This window comes from Pristiophorus japonicus, chromosome 4 (genome assembly GCF_044704955.1).
Source record: "Pristiophorus japonicus isolate sPriJap1 chromosome 4, sPriJap1.hap1, whole genome shotgun sequence".
Classification (NCBI taxonomy): Eukaryota; Metazoa; Chordata; class Chondrichthyes; family Pristiophoridae; genus Pristiophorus; species Pristiophorus japonicus.
Window position 1 is genome coordinate 183,334,833 of NC_091980.1, and position 22,877 is coordinate 183,357,709.

Consider the following 22,877-nt stretch of genomic DNA (forward strand, 5'->3'; position numbering starts at 1 on the left):
GTCCAACCAACGCATCTGCCTTCATCCTCCCCAATGAGGCACCGCCTGAGGAGCTCCTCGGCCAGGCGTCGTGGAGCGATGAGGAGAAGGGATAGAGTTAGGGAGAAGAAAGAGAGGGGGGAAGGAAAGTGAGGTGCATGTGCGCAGGTGATGGCTGTGTTATGTCTCCATCTGGGTGTATGCAGTTTGTTGCAATGTATGGGAGCTGGGGACTACGCTCCTGCTTTGCCTTTGTATTCTGTGTTGCTGGACATGTTGACCATGTGATTTATGTCAATGGTGGAAAAAGTGTGATGTGGGCGGGGGTTGGGTATTATTGGTTGTGTTACTTATGATTTCACACCAATGTTGGTATTAAACTTTTGTTGTTGAACATAACCTTGTTGCGCATTGTCTCAGATAGCTGGACCGTTACACACTGGTGATTCCTTACCGTGAAAGGGTTAAATACAACTTAACATCAATCAATGTAAACTTTAACTGGCACCAGGGTGATGGGCACCATTGATGTCTGAGCTGCACACACACAGCAGTGTGTCAGCGTTGTCACTCACATCAGCGCTCTTTCAGGCAAATCTTTCCGATATCAGCTCCTCACGTAAGAGTGGGATTTAACAAATGCCAGCCACACCGCTGGCGTCCGTCCTGGTTAGTTCCACTTTTTGTGGGCGTTTTTTTGAGCGGGCGATATTCTGGGCAATATGTGTGTGAGGTGGTGAAATTGACGGTGGGCGATCTCCATGGCCGCTAGTTTGGGTAAATATGCTCTTTACGATCAAAAACAATCGCTAGGCGTTATTATTGAATCTCGGTGTTAAGTCCGTGAGGAAAGTAACACTGGGCGATAATATGGGCGTTGAAATCGCCCATTGACAAATCTTCTGGAATTTTTTGAGGATATTTCCAGTAGAGTGGACAAGGAGAACCAGTTGATGTGGTGTATTTGGACTTTCAGAAAGCTTTCGACAAGGTCCCACACAAGAGATTAATGTGCAAAGTTAAAGCATATGGGATTGGGGGTAGTGTGCTGGCGTGGATTGAGAACTGGTTGGCAGACAGGAAGCAAAGAGTAGGAGTAAATGGGTACTTTTCAGAATGGCAGTCAGTGACTAGTGGGGTACCGCAAGGTTCTGTGCTGGGGCCCCAGCTGTTTACATTGTACATTAATGATTTAGACGAGGGGATGAAATGTAGTATCTCCAAATTTGTGGATAACACTAAGTTGGATGGCAGTGTGAGCTGCGAGGAGGATGCTATGAGGCTGCAGAGTGACTTGGATAGGTTAGGTGAGTGGGCAAATGCATGGCAGATGAAATATAATGTGGATAAATGTGAGGTTATCCACTTTGGTGGTAAAAACAGAGAGACAGACTATTATCTGAATGGTGACAGATTAGGAAAAGGGGAGGTGCAACGAGACTGGGTGTCATGGTACATCAATCATTGAAGGTTGACATGCAGGTACAGCAGGTGGTTAAGAAAGCAAATGGCATGTTGGCCTTCATAGCGAGGGGATTTGAGTACAGGGGCAGGGAGGTGTTACTACAGTTGTACAGGGCCTTGTTGAGGCCACACCTGGAGTATTGTGTACAGTTTTGGCCTCCTAACTTGAGGAAGAACATTCTTGCTATTGAGGGAGTGCAGCGAAGGTTCACCAGACTGATTCCCAGGATGGTGGGACTGACACACCAAGAAAGACTGGATCAACTGGGCTTGTATTCACTGGAGTTCAGAAGAATGAGAGGGGATCTCATAGAAACGTTTAAAATTCTGATGGGTTTAGACAGGTTAGCTGCAGGAAGAATGTTCCCAATGTTGGGGAAGTCCAGAACCAGGGGTCACAGCCTAAGGATAAGAGGTAAGCCATTTAGGACCGAGATGAGGAGAAACTTCTTCACCCAGAGAGTGGTGAATCTGTGGAATTCTCTACCACAGAAAGTTGTTGAGGCCAATTCACTAAATATATTCAAAAAGGAGTTAGATGTAGTCCTTATTACTAGGGGGATCAAGGGGTATGGCGAGAAAGCAGGAATGGGGTACTGAGGTTGCATGTTCAGCCATGAACTCATTGAATGGCGGTGCAGGCTAGAAGGGCTGAATGGCCTACTCCTGCACCTATTTTCTATGTTTCTATGTAAATCTGCGGCCAGGCTGCGGAGTGGCGTGCCCACCAACTTTCCGTGGAATGGCCGCTAATAGCCCAAATGCCCTTCCGAGGTTTCCTGGTGGTGCCCCGATTCCCCCCTCCCCCTCCCCCCGCACCCCCCCCCCTCCCCGCCAGCATTCCACATTCCGCTCCTGTCGATCCGTGGTATGTGCGTCACCACTGTGCGCACCGCTGTACTACCCCACCAACTGTGACATTCCCCACTGAAAATCTCCGGCCCGCCCAGTGGTGCCAAAACCTGTTTTTTCCCGGTGGTCCATTGAGGCTGTGGCCTTCTGCAATGGCGGTGCGGCTTCCCTTAAAGGGGAGGATGCACTGCTGCTGCCGCCGTGTTTCTATTTTTGTCGGCCGACTGCCATGTCTGCCGGACAGTTATGGCCCCGGGTTTGGCTGGGCCGTCAACAGGCAGCCTGCCACCCCCTCTTGGGTGCCAGGCTGTTGGCCTGGCCGAAACCCTCCCTGGTGGCCCAATGGGCCGAAGTTTCAAAATTGCGAAGGCTCTCCCCTTTAAGTGAAGGGGAGACCTGTGGTGACACGGCGCCGTGATGATGTCATTACGGCGGTCACTCCAGTCCACCCCCAACTTCCACCCCTCAGGTGTAGTCACCATCCCCATTAAGAGCGACTTCGGATCCAAGTAAAAGAAACACAACAAAGAGCGAAATTTCGCTCAAAAGGAGACCTCAACCACAGCTGTGGTAAAAACCGTTGAAACGGGGTGTGTGCATGCATGTTCCCATTTTGTATGGGGGGGCAATTTCTACCTCGCCCCCAGATTTACACTCCCCAGTTTAGCATTGGTGCACCAATGTATATGTGCAAGACCTACGCCATCACTCCTTTTCAATTGTCAATCAGATTCAGGGTGACCTATTGGCTGATTGTTCTTTAGAGTTTTAATCTTGTCTGATGATGTCTTTCAGCTTATAAGGCTGAAGATAAGTCTGAAGAAAATTATGGCATGCTTTTATCTCAAATCATTTCATCATTATACAGGATTCCAGTGATTTTTTGCAATGTTCATTTTCTAATTTTAATTCATGTTTTAAAATAAATGTGACTCTCCAGTTCTGTGTCTCTCAAACAGTAATCAGCACAAGAAGGATTTGCAACTTCCTCTGTTAACCTTTAGCTAATCAGTAGATCTACCCTGTAATCAATAAGTAACTGGGAATTTGAAATGTCCTTGTTAGTAATCTTCATCAGCTAATGGTTCTTATTTATAATTGATGAGCAGCAAATTAAGATTACTGGAATTCGCTACTCAGACTTTATTTATTGAAAAGCAATTTCTGGCAGAACAGAAAAGGTTTTCAATCAAGAGGCACCTACTCACCTATAACCTGCTCACTGACACTCAGTTTGGGTTCCGCCAGAATCACTAGGCTCTTAGTTTTGTCACAGCCATATACGCAAGAGCTTAATGCCAGCAGCATTATGGCAGCAGAGTATGGCATCAAGGATCCTTCGCAAACTCAGGTCAATGAAGAACACTGGGAAAGTTCTCCTGTAGCTTGAGTCATACCTGACACACAGGAACCGGTTTATGACTATCGGAGACCATCTGTCACAGCCCAAAGGCATCACTGCTAGAATTCCTCAGACCAGCATGCTTGGCCCACTATTTTCAACCTCTTCTCAATAACTTACCTTCTGTCTTAAAGTCAGGAAAGAGGATGTTATTGGCAATTCCACAGTGTTTAGCTTAATTCAAAAGTCTTCCAATAAGGAACCAGCCCATACTAATCTACAGTAAGACCTGGACAACATCCAGGCTTGGATTGACAAGTACATAAGAACATAAGAACATAAGAATTAGGAACAGGAGTAGGCCATCTAGCCCCTCGAGCCTGCTCCGCCATTCAACAAGATCATGGCTGATCTGGCTGTGGGCTCAGCTCCACTTACCCGCCCACTCCCCATAACCCTTAATTCCCTTATTGGTTAAAAATCTATCTATCTGTGACTTGAATACATTCAATGAGCTAGCCTCAACTGCTTCCTTGGGCAGAGAATTCCACAGATTCACAACCCTCTGGGAGAAGAAATTCCTTCTCAACTCGGTTTTAAATTGGCTCCCCCGTATTTTGAGGCTGTGCCCCTTAGTTCTAGTCTCCCCGACCAGTGGAAACAACCTCTCTGCCTCTATCTTGTCTATCCCTTTCATTATTTTAAATGTTTCTGTAAGATCACCCCTCATCCTTCTGAACTCCAACGAGTAAAGACCCAGTCTACTCAATCTATCATCATAAGGTAACCCCCTCATCTCCGGAATGAGCCTAGTGAATCGTCTCTGTACCCCCTCCAAAGCGAGTATATCCTTCCTTAAGTAAGGTGACCAAAACTGCACGCAGTACTCCAGGTGCGGCCTCACCAATACCCTATACAGTTGCAGAAGGACCTCCCTGCTTTTGTACTCCATCCCTCTCGCAATGAAGGCCAACATTCCATTCGCCTTCCTGATTACCTGCTGCACCTGCAAACTAACTTTTTGGGATTCATGCACAAGGACCCCCAGGTCCCTCTGCACCGCAGCATGTTGTAATTTCTCCCCATTCAAATAATATTCCCTTTTACTGTTTTTTTTCCCAAGGTGGATGACCTCACATTTTCCGACATTGTATTCCATCTGCCAAACCTTAGCCCATTCGTTTAACCAAATAAATCTCTTTGCAGCCTCTCTGTGTCCTCTACACAACCTGCTTTCCCACTAATCTTTGTGTCATCTGCAAATTTTGTTACACTACACTCTGTCCCCTCTTCCAGGTCATCTATGTATATTGTAAATAGTTGTGGTCCCAGCACCGATCCCTGTGGCACACCACTAACCACCGATTTCCAACCCGAAAAGGACCCATTTATCCCGACTCTCTGCTTTCTGTTAGCGAGCCAATTCTCTATCCATGCTAATACATTTCCACTGACTCCGCGTACCTTTATCTTCTGCAGTAACCTTTTGCGTGGCACCTTATCGAATGCCTTTTGAAAATCTAAATCCACCACATCCATCGGTACCCCTCTATCCACCATGCTCGTTATATACTCAAAGAATTCCAGTAAATTAGTTAAACATGATTTCCCCTTCATGAATCCATACTGCGTCTGCTTGATTGCACTATTCCTATCTAGATGTCCCGCTATTTCTTTCTTAATGATAGTTTCAAGCATTTTCCCCACTACAGATGTTAAATTAACTGGCCTATAGTTACCTGCCTTTTGTCTGCCCCCTTTTTTAAACAGAGGCGTTACATTAGCTGCTTTCCAATCCGCTGGTACCTCCCCAGAGTCCAGAGAATTTTGGTAGATTAACGAATGCATCTGCTATAACTTCCGCCATCTCTTTTAATACCCTGGAATGCATTTCATCAGGGGACTTGTCTACCTTGAGTCCCATTAGCCTGTCCAGCACTACCCCCCGAGTGATAGTGATTGTCTTAAGGTCCTCCCTTCCCACATCCTGTGACCAGCAATTTCTGGCATGGTTTCTGTGTCTTCCACTGTGAAGACCGAAGCAAAATAATTGTTTAAGGTCTCAGCCATTTCCACATTTCCCATTATTAAATCCCCCTTCTCATCTTCTAAGGGAACAACATTTACTTTAGTCACTCTTTTCCGTTTTATATATCTGTAAAAGCTTTTACTATCCGTTTTTATGTTTTGCGCAAGTTTACCTTCGTAATTTATCTTTCCTTTCTTTATTGCTTTCTTAGTCATTCTTTGCTGTCGTTTAAAATTTTCCCAATCTTCTATTTTCCCACTAACCTTGGCCACCTTATACACATTGGTTTTTAATTTGATACTCTCCTTTATTTCCTTGGTTATCCACGGCTGGTTATCCCTTCTCTTACCGCCCTTCTTTTTCACTGGAATATATTAGTAGCTGGTAACTAATCCTAACTTAGACATATAACATCATTCCTTCATCGTCACTGGGTCAATATCCTGGAGTTTCCTACCTAACATTATTGTGGAAGCACCATCACCACTAGTTCAAGGAGCTGGCCCAACTTCTCAAGGTAACCATGGCCTTCTCAAGCCTTGCCAAAGTCGCCCATATCTCAAGAACTATTAAAAAAATATATATATCTACACCACCTATCAAACATACACTGGACACACACACACATTATTCATCAGATGCACACTGATATATACATCATGCATCAAACATATGCTATTGCATATGTATATATACCACAGATACATCAGACTACATCAATGAGGGAATAGAGTTGAATATCCAAGTTTGCAGATGACACTAAGTTAAGAGGCACTACAAATTGTGTGGATGGGAGGAGAAAGTTACAAAGGGACATAGACAGACTAAGTGAGTGGGGAGAAAACTGGCAGTTACAGTTCAATGTGGGAAAATGTGAGGCCGCCCACTTTGGATCTGAGCAAGAAAAGTCAGAATAGTTTCATAATGGTGAGATGCTAGGAGCACTGGAGCAACAAAGAGATTTAGGTGTTCATGTTCACAAATCACTAAAAGCTAGTGCACAGATAATCTAAAGGCTAATCGAATGTTCGCCTTTATCTTAAGAGGGCTGAAATTCAAGTGAAGAACTGATACTCCAGTTGCATGGAGCCTTGTTCAAACCCCATCTTTTGGGCACCAAACACCTCAGGAAATATATATTGTCCTTCAAAGGGGTACAGCGCAAATTCACCAGAATTATACCAAGGTTTAAAGAGTTAAATTATGCATAAACTTGGCTTGCATTTCCTTGAGTTTAAAATATTCAGGGGTGATCTAATCAAGGTGTTTGAAATGATTAAGTGATTCGATAGGGTGGATACAGAGAAACTATTTTCTTTGGTGGGGGAAACCAGAACGAGGAGACATAATCTTAAAATTAGAGCTAGGCCATTCAGGAGTGAAATAATGAAACATTTCTTCTCACAAAGGGTAGTGGAAATCTGCAACTTGTTACCCCAATAGGCTGTAGATGTTGGGTCAATTGAAATTTCCACAACTGAGATTGATAGAATTTTGTTGGGTAAATGTATTAAGAGATATGGAACCAATGGAGTTGAGGTACAGATCAGCCATGATCTAATTGAATGATGAAACAAGCTCGAAGGGAGCATGGCCTCCTCCTATTCCTATGTTCCTATGACCAGATACATACTATGGACACTAGACATGTTCCATGTATAAGACATACTATATACACCAGATAAATACTATGACACATATTATGTATGCACAATATGCCACACATACACAAGAGACATAGCATGCCACATTCAACATGCTCCCAGGCTTCTGCCAGTGTCAATCTATAACTGGCTGCTAGGTGGTGTGGAGAGCACATGATGCAATAAAAAATCTTGTTATTCTACATGCTCTTCCTCCACCAGGGAGATCTTCACTGCACTGAAATCAAGACACTTTTCACCCTATCCAACTCCATTTCTTTCCCAGGATCTCCTGCAATCTCCCCTTCCTCCTATAGTCTACAGATTTTTTATAAGCCAAACTTGACATGACTTAATGTATTCAATTTTCTATCCTACTCTTTTCAACCTTGGTGTTGTTCTGCACTATATTCTGCACTATACTCTGCACATGGTCATTCATCCTGCTTTTGGAGAAGCACTTGGTTTCAACTCCACACTACTTGTGAAGGAATGATGGATATGAACCCGAGTCCTATCATTGCTTGGAGCAGTGTGTTAGATCCCAAATGTGCTCTCACCTCACTGATTAGCAATTTTTTCAATCCTGAGACACAAGTTGAATGTGGTTCTCTAATTCAGTGAACTACGCATTGATAGTCTGTCATGTGCATTAGCGTGAAAGAACTTTCAACTGAGATTTACATGTTGTCTCATGCCTGCCTCCATCTTCTGTAATGAGAATTTTGTTGGCAGTTAGATCAATGTCGAGTGCTGAATTGTGCTGCAAATTATGCCAGACTGTTTAAAGACAGTAAAGGATACCCAACAATACTTTGGGAAATTCTCAATGGAACAGCGTACAATTAATGAAAAGTATCACACCTCAACTAACAGCTAAAAGGAGAAAAAGGCAGGTAGTTATATCCCCAGTAACTCAGGTTCTAGCAATGTCATGCAGATAAGCTGAATCAGCTGCCTGCTCAACTTTATGCTATGGGTTTCTTCCACCAAGTATGTCATGGTATGAGCAGATGTGACAGTTCAAAGCCATACTCTTAATGAATGCCTCCGAGACTTTATTTACAGGGCTTTGCTCCTATTGTTGGAAATAATTCCATTATAATGGCAACCTGTGCTTTTGCATAGTGTTTGGTAAATCTGCAAACCAATCTTTTTCTAACAATATTAATCACATAATTTATGCATTTTTTTTTAGTTTTCATTGTGTATGTGAGTGGACTTCTTAAATGCTCTGCATGTCAGCCGTGTTGAAGTGTGATTAATATTGATGTCCTTGTTAAAGTATGCTTTACCGAGATGAGGAGAAACTTCTTCACACAGACAGTTGTTAACCTGTGGAATTATCTTCCGCGGAGAGTTGTTGATGCCAGTTTGTTAGATATATTCAAGAGGGAGTTGGATATGGCCTTTACGGCTAAAGGGATCAAGGGGTATAGAGAGAAAGCAGGAAAGGGGTACTGAGGTGAATGATCAGCCATGATCTTATTGAATGGTGGTGCAGGCTCGAAGGGCCGAATGGCCTACTCCTGCACCTATTTTCTATGTTTCTATGTTTATGTTGCTATGTTTCTATGAATGTAGTGTCTAACTTAAGCATTTCTCACTTGACTATGGGAGTTTGTTACAAAGTGTTAAAAAGAAAAAGGTGGACACAATAAACACGTCCAGAGGAGAAAATTAACAATTCTTTCACATACAGTTGACTTCTGTTGTGCCGTTAGAGTTGTCATGTCACTGTGACAATAAAACTGATATGGTTCCAGTGCTGATTTCAGTAGAGTGGACCTTTATATAACTATCATTACCAGCCTCCTCTGCTTTGTAGAATAATTAACAGTGGCAACAGTGTGATTGGTCAGTGAGTAATACAATCCAGTGTTTATAATACAGCACTAACTCAACTCAGAAGGTGGATTTCCCAGAGGCCTCTAAAGACCGAAGGGCTAGATTTTTCACTTTTCTTGCATGCTTAAAGCCCACTTAACGTCCATTTAATGCTGAAATGACGTATAACGCCCAGATATCGCCCATTTAGCCACAAAATGGAAACTAACGCGCATTTTGCAGACACTTATCAGCGAACGTTACTTTCCCCATGTGCATAATGCCGGGAAAAAAATAATACCGACCGCCCACTTTATTTTGTTGTAAAGATCACATTTGACGAAACTAATTCCCTGGAGATCACCCAGCGTCAATTTCACCACCTCGCACACAGCTCGCCCACAATATCGCTCGACCAAAAAACCGCCTGGAAAAAGTGGAACTAACCGGAACTACTCACAGCGGCATGGATGCCATGGTCTACATCACATGTAGCATCATTTAAAAGGCTCCTCTGCTTCAACCTCAGAGGAGTTCGGATGTACTCTGGAAGTCTTTGGAGGTGATGTAAACATCTGAACAAACATCTTATCATAGTGTGAACGATTGGAATTTAATAAGTGCCTTCTTCGGGGCATTCATTCTTTATGACCAATCGGTGGAAAACAGATAGTTATTGCAATGGGGCCTGTCCTTTCTCACCCTCTCTTGATGACCAATTACATGCTGCAGACTCGACATGGCCAAAAGTATGCTCCACAGCATTATGTGCCCAATGTAAGATGTGCAGACTGATGAGGAGGACCAGACGTTACATCCCCCGCAAGTACAGGGAGAAGCAGTCTTGCCTCAACTTGCCCGACACCACCTGCATTCGGAGACTGCGCTTCCACAAAGAGGTTATCACTGAGGTATCATAAGGGGAGATCTGCAGCCTGCCAACACCATCAGTACTGCACTGTCCATCGAGGTCAAAGTCATCGCGGCACTGTCGTTCTACGCGTCAGGTTCTTTTCAAGCCTCAGCTGGTGACACTTGTGATCTGTCTCAGCATGCCACACATTGCTGCATTAGACAGGTAACTGAAGCACTGTACGCATGCAGGATGGACTTTATCAGCTTCCCTATGACGAGGGAGGCATAGACTGAGAGGGCTCTAGGATTCTACCGAATTGCTAACTTCCGCAAGGTGCAGGGAGCAATACACTGTACGCACATCGCAATGCGGGCACCTTTTCAGGATGCAGACATTTTCAGGAACCGCAAGGAATTCCATTCCCTGAATGTGCAACTTGTTGTCAACCACCAGCAAATTATTATGGCAGTGAATGCCAAATTTCCGGGCAGCATCCATGATGCTCACATCCTGCGTGAGAGCACTGTATCTGACTTGTTTAACAATCAGCCACAAGGTCAATGCTGGATGCTTGGTGACAAAGGATATGGCCTCGCCACCTGGCTGATGACCCCCCTGCATGATACCCACACCGAAGCTGAGAAGCGATACAACGAGAGCCACAGAGCCACTCGCAATATCATGGAGAAAACCAATGGCGTGCTGAAGCAGTGCTTGGGGGGGGGGGGGGTTGATGGCTGCACCGCTGCTTGGACGGATATGGGAGAGGACAGTTCCGAGGTAGGAACATGCTCCGAGCCAGAAGCAAGATGTTGCTCCTGACTCTCATGTGTCGTTGGTAATGGGCGTGCGGCACCTTGGGGTGCAGTGCGGTGCTCCGGGACCACTGGGAGCCCTCTGCCACCAGTGTTCCTGGCTACTAGCTCCAGGGCCTCCACCATCCCTTCCATGTTATATATTATTTGTTGGACATGAACTCGGTGCCAACTATGTTCTTGGTGCTTAGTAGGCTTTTTGCTGCTGGTGAATCTCCCTCGTGCCTCCCACAATAGCCAAACAAACACACACCACAGCCACACACACTTTCAGTCCCTCTCATCTCCCTCTCTCTCTGTCTCCTGCGCATGTCATGATGACCCTTGACCTCCTGAATCGTGGGAATCGAGCATTGCCATGCCATTGCTAAGGACGGCGACACTTTACGGCAGAAGGTCAGAGAGATTTAACGCTATCGCCCATTTCATATTGCTCGTGGTAACACCCATTTTCAAAAATGGAGACTAGGAGCTTTGAGAATGGGTGACAAGCTGACGATCTGAAAACCCATTTTTACCGCCCACGCTGGAAATACCGCTCATTTTTGGGCAATCTGCACAAAAGTGTAAAATCTAGCCCCAAATACCATTGAAGGCAAACATACATGCTGTGGTGATGGCTGGCATTGTTTATGTGCATTCAGCCCATATTAATCGGCTAGCAATGGGCTATTTACATGCTGACCTTCAAGCACCTTCCACCAATATTAGGGGAAGTCGGCAGCCAGAAAGTTACAGCTGTGACATTTGAACAACTGCGCTGCACTTGTTTACATAAGAACATAAGAAATAGGAGCAGGAGTAGGCCATTTGGCCCCTCGAGCCTGCTCCACCATTCAATAAGATCATGGCTGATCTGATTTTAGCCTCAACTCCACTTCCCTGCCCGCTCCCCACAACCCTTGACTCCCCTATCGTTCAAAAATCTGTCTATCTCTACCTTAAATATATTCAATGACCCAGCCTCAATTGCTGTCTGGGGTAGACAATTCCAAAGATTCACAACCCGCTGAGAGAAGAAATTCCTCCTCATCTCCGTTTTAAATGGGCGACCCCTTATTCTGAAACTATGCCCCCTAGTTCTAGATTCCCCCACGAGAGGAAACATCCTCTCTGCATCTGCCAGTCCAGCCCCCTCAAAATCTTACACGTTTCAGTAAGATCACCTCTCATTCTTCTAAACTCCAATGAGTATTGGCTCAATGTGCTCAACCTTTCTTCATAATGCAACACCTTCTCTGAACGATCTCCAAAACAAGTACCTGAAGACCTCCTTAAATAAGGAGACCAAAACTGTACGCAGTACTCCAGGTATGGTCTCACCAACAGTTGTAGCAGGACTTCCCTACCTTTATACTCCATTCCCCTTGCAATAAAAGCCAACATTCCATTTGCCTTCCTGATTACTTGCTGTCCCTGCAAATGTGTTTGATGTACAAGGACCTCCAGACCTGCAGCATTTTATAATTCTCTCCATTTAAATTATAATTTGCTTTTTTATTCTTCTTACCAAAGTGGATAACCTCATATTTTGTCACATTATACTCCATTTGCCAAATTTTTGCCCACTCACTTAACCTTTGCAGATTCTTTGTGTCCTCTTCACAACTTGCTTTCCTACCTATTTTTGTATCATCAACAAATTTGGTTACATTACACTCGGTCCCTTCATCCAAGTCATTTATATAGATTATAAGTAGTTGAGGCCCCAGCATTGATCCCTGGGGTGCTCCATATCTGATCACAATATAAAGAGGACAAGTTCAGATTACCATGACCCTCACAGTACCTCTGAAGCCAAATGTGCCATACAGGAGTGTCCTACAGGAGTTTAGAATAAAATGAGGTTTCCATTATTCCTTATCGTTCATTCTGTTTGTACCACAGCAAATGTGACGGCAGAAAAACAACTCGTTTTAAGATTAGGAAGCTCCTGGGACATCATTAAACAAAAACTGACATCTATGTGGGAGCTGAGTCCTACTCGTTGTGTGTGGAACTGGGCTTTGAATACAATTGAAGCAGCCAATCCTTTTACTTCCTCCATCTTTGTACCTTGTTTCAACAGGTCAGCTTCTATCTTGCTGACTACCACATGATGTTCAGGAGCTCATCAATTGAATGACAGTGTTACCTCCTTGACCAGCTCCTCTGCTGCACACATATGCAATTACATAAGGCAACCTTCAATCAATTACTAGGCAAGTCAGCATGTCTGGCAGTTGCATTTTGCCATATTTGAACGCAACTTTTGAAGAAAAGGAAAGATGCGAGGGCCAAAATTCAGGTGCGCCAGAAAGTTGCCACACCTATGATCTTTTAATAGTACTTATCGCACGCATCCTTGATGCAATTGGAAGAGCCACTTTCAGGACTTTGAGAGGGTGCCAGGCTGCCCATTGGCTGCCCGGCCAAACCCAGGGGCCGAAATTCAGGGTCTCAAAGAGACCCGTTAATGCGCGTTTGCGGCGCTCATTCGTCAAAATCGAATGGCCTCCACTTTGGGATCAACTGGCCGACCCGACCCAAATTCAGGTCGGGGATTTTTCGGCCTGGATCCCCTACTGTCCGATTCTGATGACTGCCAAAAGCGAGTCATCAGTTAGTGCAACGCCGTTTTTAATATTGATATTCAACTGAACTCGTCAATCTCTCATCGCACGGTACCCCCGGCAGGTTTTTCTGTTGCTGCACCCTTTGAAGAGTGAGTGTGGCCCGGCAGCACGGCGGCCCTAAAAGGGGAGGGCCCACTGCCGCAGCCACTGTCTAATCATTCTTGCCGGCCGACTTCCCGATTGGCCAGCAAGACAGTGCCCCTGGGTTCGGTCGGGCAGCCAATGGGCAGCCTGGAACCCTTTCAAAGTTCTGAAAGTGGCTCTTCCAATTGCATTAAGGATGCGTGTGATAAGCACTATTAAAAAATCATAGGTGCGGCAACTTTCTGGCGCACCTGAATTTCGGCCCCCGCATCTCTCCTTTCCTTCAAAAGTTGCGTTCAAATATGGCAAAATGCAACTGCCAGACATGCTGACTTGCCTAGTAATTGGTAGATAGCAATTAACTTTGTGATCGTTAAAAAAAAATAGATAGCATATACAGGTACACCGTCGAAAATCCGGAGTTCCGAAATTCGAAATGTTCCAGAATCTGGACACCGAGCCAATCTGTGGCGGGGTTGTCCGGAAACCAGAAAATAATTCGAAATCTGGACTTCTCCGCCTCGTACGCCCGACCTCCACATTCAGGTAAATAAGGAGGCCTTGCTGCTGACTAGTGCTCCGTTGTGCTGTATGAGTTCAGCACATAGCGAGTGAACTGCTGAGCCGATCAAAACTCGGTAACGGATCCTGCTAGAAGCACAAGACCCTAATTTAAATAAATTATTCTTACTTGAAATGTTCCCGACGTGTGTTCCTGCTGCCAGCACATCTATCTTATCCAATGTGCAGTGCAGCACACTTCCTGCCTGCCATAATGGAGGCTTTCTAAGCCTTAGGACTAGACTTTCGTCATATATCCGCCCACTTACTGCCTATTTATCACCCAGTTAAGTGCTGAGATTGAGTTTACCGCCCATATTTGATTATAAATGGAAACTAACGTCCGATTATCGGCCATTTATCGCCGGCGTAACTTTCGGCATACAATCATCGCCGGGAATGAGCTGAACCGTCCGACCATATTTTTTTAATAAAATCTGACGTCATCACTTGTGCACCGCCCAGAAGATTGTTTATAATGGAAACTAGCACCCAAATACTGCCCAGATTATCGCCGAGTGCTACTTTCGGCATCTCGCCCATATACCGCCCAAATGTTCGCACAAAAAAAGCTGCACCCACCTGACTTTAACCCAACAGTATGGACACCATTTTTTAATTTGGAGGACTTTTAATAAAAGGCTGCTTCAAGTTCATGGGAGCATTGAAATAATTTGTGAGTGATTTTAAGGTCGTTTTAAAATCTCTTGACAACCATCTAATCACATTGTGGTGAATTTTGAGTTTCTATTGCATTTGTAGAGGACAATTTAATAATTTTGAAGACATAATAGGGCATTTATAGTAATGGGACCTTTAATTTCTCAACCAGTATTGATGACTACTCACATGCTGCAGAATAGAGATGGAAGAAGATTTATTGAAGAACATTATATGCCCAATCAAAGAGGTGGCAGACTGCTGAGGAGGAGGAGACCTTACACCCAACGCATTTACAGGGATAAGTGATCATACCTGGACTTGTACAATAACACGTGCCTTCGGAGGCTGCGCTTCCGAAAGGAGGTCATCAGTGAGATATGCCAGCTAATTAAGGGAGATCAGCAGCCTACCAGCACCATCAGGACCGCACTGCCCGTTGAGGTCAAGGTTACTGCGGCACTTTCCTTCTATGCATCGGGCTCCTTTCAGGCCTCAGCTGGTGACATTTGCGGTATCTCTCAGCACACCACACATTGCTGCATTCGACAGGTGACTGAAGCCCTTTACGCTCGCTGGATGGACTTTATAAACTTTCCTATGACCAGGGAGGCACAGAGTGAGAGGGCTTTGGGTTTCTCGAGAATAGCAAACTTCCCCAAGATGCAGGGAGCAATAGACTGTATGCACATCACCCTGCGAGCACCTTTTCAAGATGCAGAGGTGTTTCAGAACCAAAAGGGATTCCACTCCCTGAATGTGCACTCATTGTTGACCACAAGCAAATAATCATGGCAATAAATGCAAATTTTCCAGGGAGCATCCATGATGCGCACATCTTGTGTGAGAGCACTGTCTCTGACCTGTTTACGAGTCAGACACAAGGTCACGGTTGGATGCTGGGGGATAAAGGATATGGCCTTGCCAGCTGGCTCATGACCCCCCCCTGCGTAAGCCTCAGTTGGAAACCGAGAAGCGCTACAACGAAAGCCATATAGCCCCACACAATATCGTCGAAAAGACAATTGGAGTGCTTAAGCAGCGCTTCAGATGTCTGGACCACTCAGGAGTCGACTTAGAATACCACCCTGAGCAGGTCGCTCAGTTCATTATGGTGTACTGCATGTTGCATAACCTAGCTATCAGGAGTGGACAAGAATTGCCAGATGGAACTGCCGGTCCACTTCAGGAGAGAGGGGAGGTGGAAGAGGAGGACGAGGAGCAGGACGAGGACCTCAGGGAGGACAATCAGGCTGGTGTTGAAAACATGCCCCCACCCCACCCTAGACCGCAGGAAAAGCTCCGTGGTAGTTACACAGCTGCAAGACTGTCGCGTCAGCAGCTGATAAATGAACACTTTGTGTGAAGTTATGTTGGTGACAGTTATAGTTGCGTTATGTTACGTTTCATCCTTGCCTGGCCTGGCCTCGCCATTGTTTACAAACCTTGTATTGATGTTTAACCTTTCTGTTATTGGAAGACACTGCACAACAATGTTAAGTTAAATAAAAATATTTAATGATTACAAAATGTAGAAACATTTTTTTTAAACAAACTAAAGTGAAAAAAAACATATACATGAATATAAGCATCAATGTCCCTCTCCACCCCACCCCAACAGTGACGTTTATTTTAATAACAGTAATATATAACAACAATTTTTCAATAACAATTATAAATATAACACCCACCCACCCAACAGTCAACAAATTTATAATAACAATAATAACAACAACCCCAACAGTGAACAATACAAATACAAAAACAAGAATGATGTCACCCCCCCCTTCCCCTATCTGTGGCCACGCTTCCCTTTGCCTCGAACTCCCTGGTCTGAACCCCCACCCCCCCGTATCGTCCATCTGCAACCCCCCTTCTACCCACATTCACACCATGTAGCAGGGCACCTCGAGCACTGCTGCTGTATGCGGGCTGATGGTGGCAGAGTCACAGGTGAAGCTGGAGATCTGGAGAAGACGTTTCCAAAGAAACATCTTCCGAGTCAGAAGCAACTGCTTCCTCCTGACTCGCATCCATCAACAAGGGCGGTATGGCACCTTGGGGTGCAGTGCCATATCCCGAGACCACAGCCTGCCATATGGCATCCATGGAATCGGCCATTCTCCACATTGCCGCAACCATCTGCGGCATCTCCTCTGAGATTAACGCAGTCAGAACGGCAATGTGACCGGTCAATCTGCCCATTGCCTGGAGGAGCTCTCGACCAATGTCGACGCTCATCTTTGACAGTTCAACCATGTCCAGGTTGACACCTGCCTGTCTCGGAGCAATCCAACCTCGCCGAACCAACCTCCACGGGGTCAGCGTAGGCATTGAACCACTTGGGGTGCCCTACTGCAAGGGGCTTGGCCCCATTGCTTCCTCAGTGGAGAAAGACATGGCCGCAGGAACATTGGAACAGCCTGATTGAGGCTCATCATCCATCTCCTCGCTGGTGTCCTCGTGGACAACAGGACCTGCACAAGGAGTGGTGGGTGAATCTCTTGCCTCAACACCTCCTGATTGCTCCTGGAGAGCATAGGGAGCCTGGGGAGCCTGGGGAGACTGAGGAGTCTGAGGAGCCTGGGGAGCCTGGGGAGCCTGGAGATCCTGGGGAGCCTGGGGAGCCTGGAGATCCTGAGGAGCCTGGGGAGACTGAGGAGTCTGAGGAGCCTGGGGAGTCTGAGGAGCCTGGGGACCTAGAAAACATAAATGAGGTTAGTAGAAGAGAAGAGGAGGCCAGGGTGACATGAGGATGCTTACGCTATGCAGGTATATGTACAAGGAGCAACACTACTGCTATAAATATCACTGACAGACGTCACATATAATTAACATCATGATAGTACAGAATCTGCATGGCATGACAATAATATTCCATGAACCCATCATTAATTATGTAACATTACATTAATCATATATTATACTGAAATGGCATTAAATTACTTTAAATCATCAATGGTTTATACATTACTCACATGGTGCAACAATAGGTTCAGCACCACCACGGGTACCAATCGATTATGCACACCCACTAGGGCCAACTGTACAAACCTGTGAGCTGACACAGTTCTGCCAATCTTCCTCTGGTCCGCCTCTGCTCGGCTCGGTTTTTGGAAATCTTCCTCTGCAAAGGTGACAAGAGCATGGCATAAGCTAATTGCCTCGGTAGTATTACAGATATTATAAATATTACTCGATACTATTACACAACACACAGAACACACAGATAAGTCATTGCCCTTGCTATTCATTGTTAACGTTATTTGCTAATACGCTTTGTGTGCAATTGAATGCATTCTTATATCTATGGTCTGAGAATAAATTTAATAAGATCGTGGTTAGGAACTAACGCATGACACCAAGATTACCAGCTTAATTACAATCCGGCAGATCTACATTTTAATTAATGAGTCATTGTGTCATTACAATTATAAATGTAATAATTTAATACTTACTCTTCCAAAACCAACCAGGTCATTCCAGCACTTGCGGCACTGGTTTGGATCACGGACATCGTGGGCCGTCAATGAAACTACTTTGGCGATCTCCGCTCATATCCTCTGGTATACACGTGACTGGGGGGGGGGGGCAGCGTTCCCATCACCGCCCTGGTTTAATTGGGCCCAACAAGTTTCCACCTCTTCCAAAAATCTCTTCGCTCTCCTTCTCCCACCCATCTCTGCCACATCACTCCCTTCACCCACCTCTGCCACCTCACCAACATCACTCAATCCCGACCCCACGTAATCCATTTGATATTTTTTAATCTGCTTCTCACACAACTTAATTCTCTGCTTCTCTACTTTCTCTCTCTCTCTTTCAAGTCTTCTGCGCATGCACAGATGACCCCTGACCTCATGAATCGCGAGAAAAGTTAATCACCTAAAAAAAACGCATGCGCAGAATGGCTGTTGCTATGGACGCCGGCCTTGCACAATGGAATAAATCGCTATTGCCCATTTCACAAAGCTACGGCTATCGCCCAAATTCAAAAAACAAAACTAGCGGTTTTTAAAATCGGTGATAGTCCGGTGATCCCGAAAAATAATGAAACCACTAACGGCGGAAAAATTGCCCATTTTTGGGCGATATCGATGTCAATGGAAAGTCTAGCCCTTAATCTTTGTAATAGAGCTCTCTAGTGGACTACTGATGTAATAACAATAAAAGCCATGTGCTACACAGTTGTTATTCAGCAGCCATGTAAGTGCAAGTGTGTGTATTAGCTGTGTCTCAAGATACCACAGATTTGCTATGAGGTTGCGATTTTTGGATTCCCTACCTGAACTTTTTATTGGAGGATAATCCTGTCAACTGATGGAGGGACCGTTAGAGCTTCTGCATTTTGCAGAAAAGCTTAAAAATCCAAGGTAAATTTCAAACACACATGGCTGAACTGTCGACATTGCCAGCGTTCACATGGCCACGCCTTTGAGAATAATAGGGCACTTGGGTGAGTTCCATCACAACTGAGAGACCTTTGGAGCATATGTGAAGCACTAGAAATGTTTTTCACCGCAAATAGTATCATTGAAGTCCCCAATGATGTAAATGCTAACCGAGTGGTTATAGAAAGGAAACGGGCTATTTTCTTGACTGAAGCAGGCCCCGAGGGGTATAAAGCCCTTAAAAATGTGCTTATTTCCCCCAAGCAGAAGGACACATCACTGACGGAGATTCTAACCAAGTTAGAACAGCACTTCAGTCCTGAGCCCCTGTAATTTGCTGAAAGTTATCATTTTGGAACACAAAATCAATTAAATGACGAGGTATCAGTGAATACATTGTAGCTTTAAAAAAGCTATCCATTCACTGTTATTTCGGAACCTTTCAGGACACAGCATTGCGGGACCGCTTTGTTTGTGGGTTGAAAAATGAACAAATCAGAAGTAAATTGCTGACAATCCCTAACTTGACTTTTGATTTAGCTTGTCAGATAGCTATGTCAATAGATATGGCCGATCAATACTCCCGTGAATTTTGCACCATTTCAAGTCATCAGACAACCGAGGTGAATCGCCTGCAGGCTAAAAGTAAAAGGCAATTGGGCCCCAAGGCCTCAGCAACTGGCTAAAGTAACAACACAGTGAAGTCATGCTATCAGTGCCTGGGACAACATGTCGCTCAAAGCTGTCCATATGTGAAGGCAGAGTGTTCCTTCTGCAAGAATACTGGGCGTCTTGCAAAGGTATGCTGACAGAAGCGTAAACTGACTGTAAAGCTGTAAGTAGAAATCGACAGACACTACAGAGCATTGAAGAGAAGCACCAGGACGAGGAGGTTCTGGAGATACATGTCATCAGGAGCACGAAGGTATCTAACAACGATTTGCAAAGTATCGTCATCCAAGTAGATGTCGCAGGAACCAGGAGACCCATGGAAATCGACACTGGTGCAACCATGAGCGTAGTACCGGAATCGCTATATCGCGACAAGTTGCATGATTATCAATTAGAGAAATCAAAAATAAAACTGCAAGGCTACCCAGAAGAGCTATTCCCTGTAGTAGGAAGTATCACCATACCAGTGAAATGCAAGGATCAGTATCAGAACTTACCTCTCATAGTAGGAGCAGGAGACAAGCCTGTCTTGATCGGTAGAAATTGGGTGGGATCACTGAAACTGGATTGGAATGAGATTTTTTGTGTGGAAACTAAACAAGCAGTATCCGAAGGTGTTCCGAGAAACAGGCAGTCTGATCCAAGACTTCAAGGTGAGGACACAAGACCAGTTTACTGCAAGCCATGTCCTGTACCATACACACTCAAGGAGAAGGTTGAGCAATAACTCAAAAGACTAGAAACTGAGAACATTATCTCTGAGGTAGATCTGAGTAATTGGGCTACACCCATTGTTGTTGTACATCAGTCAGATGGTAAGGTAAGGTTGTGTGGTGATTATAAGGTAACCATAAACCAGGTTCTAGAGTATAGTCTACCCAATAAGTTGCCAAATGTGGAAGATTTGTTCACAATGCTGACAGGTGACCAGATCGTTTCAAAGTTAGAGCTAATAAAAGCCTACCTACAACTTGAGTTAGATGAAGAGTCCAAGTCATGCTTGACTATAAATACTCACATAGGCCTATATCATTTCAATAGGCTACCATTTGGACTCTCTTCCTCCCCTGCCATATTCCGAGGGGTGATGAACCAAATTTTGTAAGGGATTGAAGGGATAGTGTGTTATTTAGATGGCATACTCATTTCAGAACCAAACAGGCAAATCCAAGATAAGGTGTTGAATTAAGTGCTCAAACAGCTAGAGAAGCTCAGAGTATGAGTGATTGCTCACAAGTGTGAGATGTTTCAAAGCTCAGTGGAGTACAGAGGAGACAAAGATGGTTTACATCCAATGAAGGGAAAGCTGGATGCAATCAGAAATGCACCCACTCCCAAGAATGTCTTTGAACTTCGATCATTTTTGGGACTTTTGAATTAATACAGGAAGTTCCTCCCAAGCTTGGCTACAGTGTTACATCCACTGAGTGAGCTGTTGAAAAAACAGGCCCCTTGGAAGTGGTCAGAAGAATGCGGCACAGCATTTAAAATGTGTAAAAGCCAATTAGTAAGAGTACCATGTTAGTTCACTATGACGTATCTAAGGAGATCAAGCTAACATGTGACGCCTCTCCATACAGAGATGGGACGGTGATCTCTCACGAACTAGATAGTGGGGAGAAGAGATCAATTGCTTTTGCTTCATGCACTCTCAGTGCCAGTGAGTGGAATTATGCGCAGATCGAAAGGGAAGTTTTGGCATTGATTTTTGTGGTCAAAAAGTTTCACAAATACTTGTTTGGTCATAAGTTTACCATAGTTACTGACCATAAGCCCCTGTCAGAAATCCTCCAGCCAAAGTCCCTAGTTCCAACCTTAGCTGCAGCCCGAATGCAGAGATTGGCTTTGATTTTGTCAGTATATACATATGATATTGAATACAGACGATCAGCTGATCACAGTAATGCTGATGCAATGTCCAGGTTGCTATTCGCATCATAAGTTGCACCCAATAGGGAAGAAGTGTTCTATTTTCTTCAGGTACTTACCCAATTCCGTTTTGAAAGACATAATTGAATCTGCCTCCACCACCCTTTCAGGCAGTGCATCCCAGATCCTAACCACTCACTGCGTCAAAAAGTTTTTCCTCATGTCACCTTTGGTTCTTCTGCTAATCATCTTAAATCTGTGTCCTCTGTTTCTCAGCCTTTCCACCAATGGGAACAGTTTCCCTCTATCTAGACACCCCATGATTTGGAGCACTTCTATCAAATCTCCTCTCAACCTTCTCTGCTCTAAGGAGGACAACCCCAGCTTCTCCAGTCTATCCACATAAGTGAAGTCCATCATCCCTGAAACAATTCTTGTAGATCTTTTCTTCACCCTCTCTAAGGCCTTTACATCCTTCCTAAAATGCGGTGCCCAGAATTGGACACAATACTCCAGTTGAGGTCAAACCAATGTTTTATACAGGTTCATCATAACTTCCTTGCTTTTACACTTTCTGCCTCTATTTATGAAGCCCAGGATCCTGTATGCTTTTTTAACCACTTTCTCAACCTGCTCTGCCACCTTCAATGATTTGTGCACATATATCACCAGGTCTCTCTGTTCATGCATCCCCTTTAGAATTGTACCCCTTAGCTTATATTATCTCTCCTTGGTCTTCCTACCAAAATGTATCACTTTGCACTTTTCTGTATTAAATTTCATCTGCCACATGTCCACCCATTCTACCAGCCTGTCTATGTCTTTTTGAAGTCTATCACTATCCTCCTCACTGTTCACTATACTTCCAAGTTTTGTGTCGTCTGTAAATTTTGAAATTATATGTGTACACCCAAGTCTAAGTCATTAATAGATATCAAGAAAAGCAGAGGTCCTAGTACCGACCCCTGTGGAACACTGTATACCTTCCTCCAGTCCGAAAACTAACCATTCACCACTACTCTGTTTCCTGTCACTTAGACAATTTTGTATCCATGCTGCCACTGTCCCTTTTATTCCATGGACTTCAACTTTGCTGGCAAGCCTATTATGTGGCAGTTTAGCAAGTGATTTTTGGAAGTCCATATAAAATCATAGAATCATAGAATTTTACAACATGGAAGGAGGCCATTTCAGCCCATCGTGTCCATGCCGGCTAAC

General features: G+C 44.6%; 1 protein-coding gene and 1 long non-coding RNA gene across 2 annotated transcripts in view; one reads left to right on the forward strand and one right to left on the reverse strand.

The window, feature by feature from the left end:
* Nucleotides 1-22,877, forward strand: part of LOC139262267 (deubiquitinase DESI2) — a 321,240-nt gene that overhangs the window by 110,462 nt on the left and 187,901 nt on the right. The window lies entirely within an intron of this gene.
* LOC139262268 (uncharacterized) overlaps nt 16,623-22,877 on the reverse strand; it is a 113,591-nt gene continuing 107,336 nt past the window's right edge. Inside the window, exons 2-3 of the long non-coding RNA XR_011592934.1 lie at nt 17,782-17,854; nt 16,623-17,426 (exon numbers count right to left, since the gene is read on the reverse strand). This is a non-coding gene — a long non-coding RNA (uncharacterized lncRNA). The remainder of the gene's footprint in view (nt 17,427-17,781; nt 17,855-22,877) is intronic.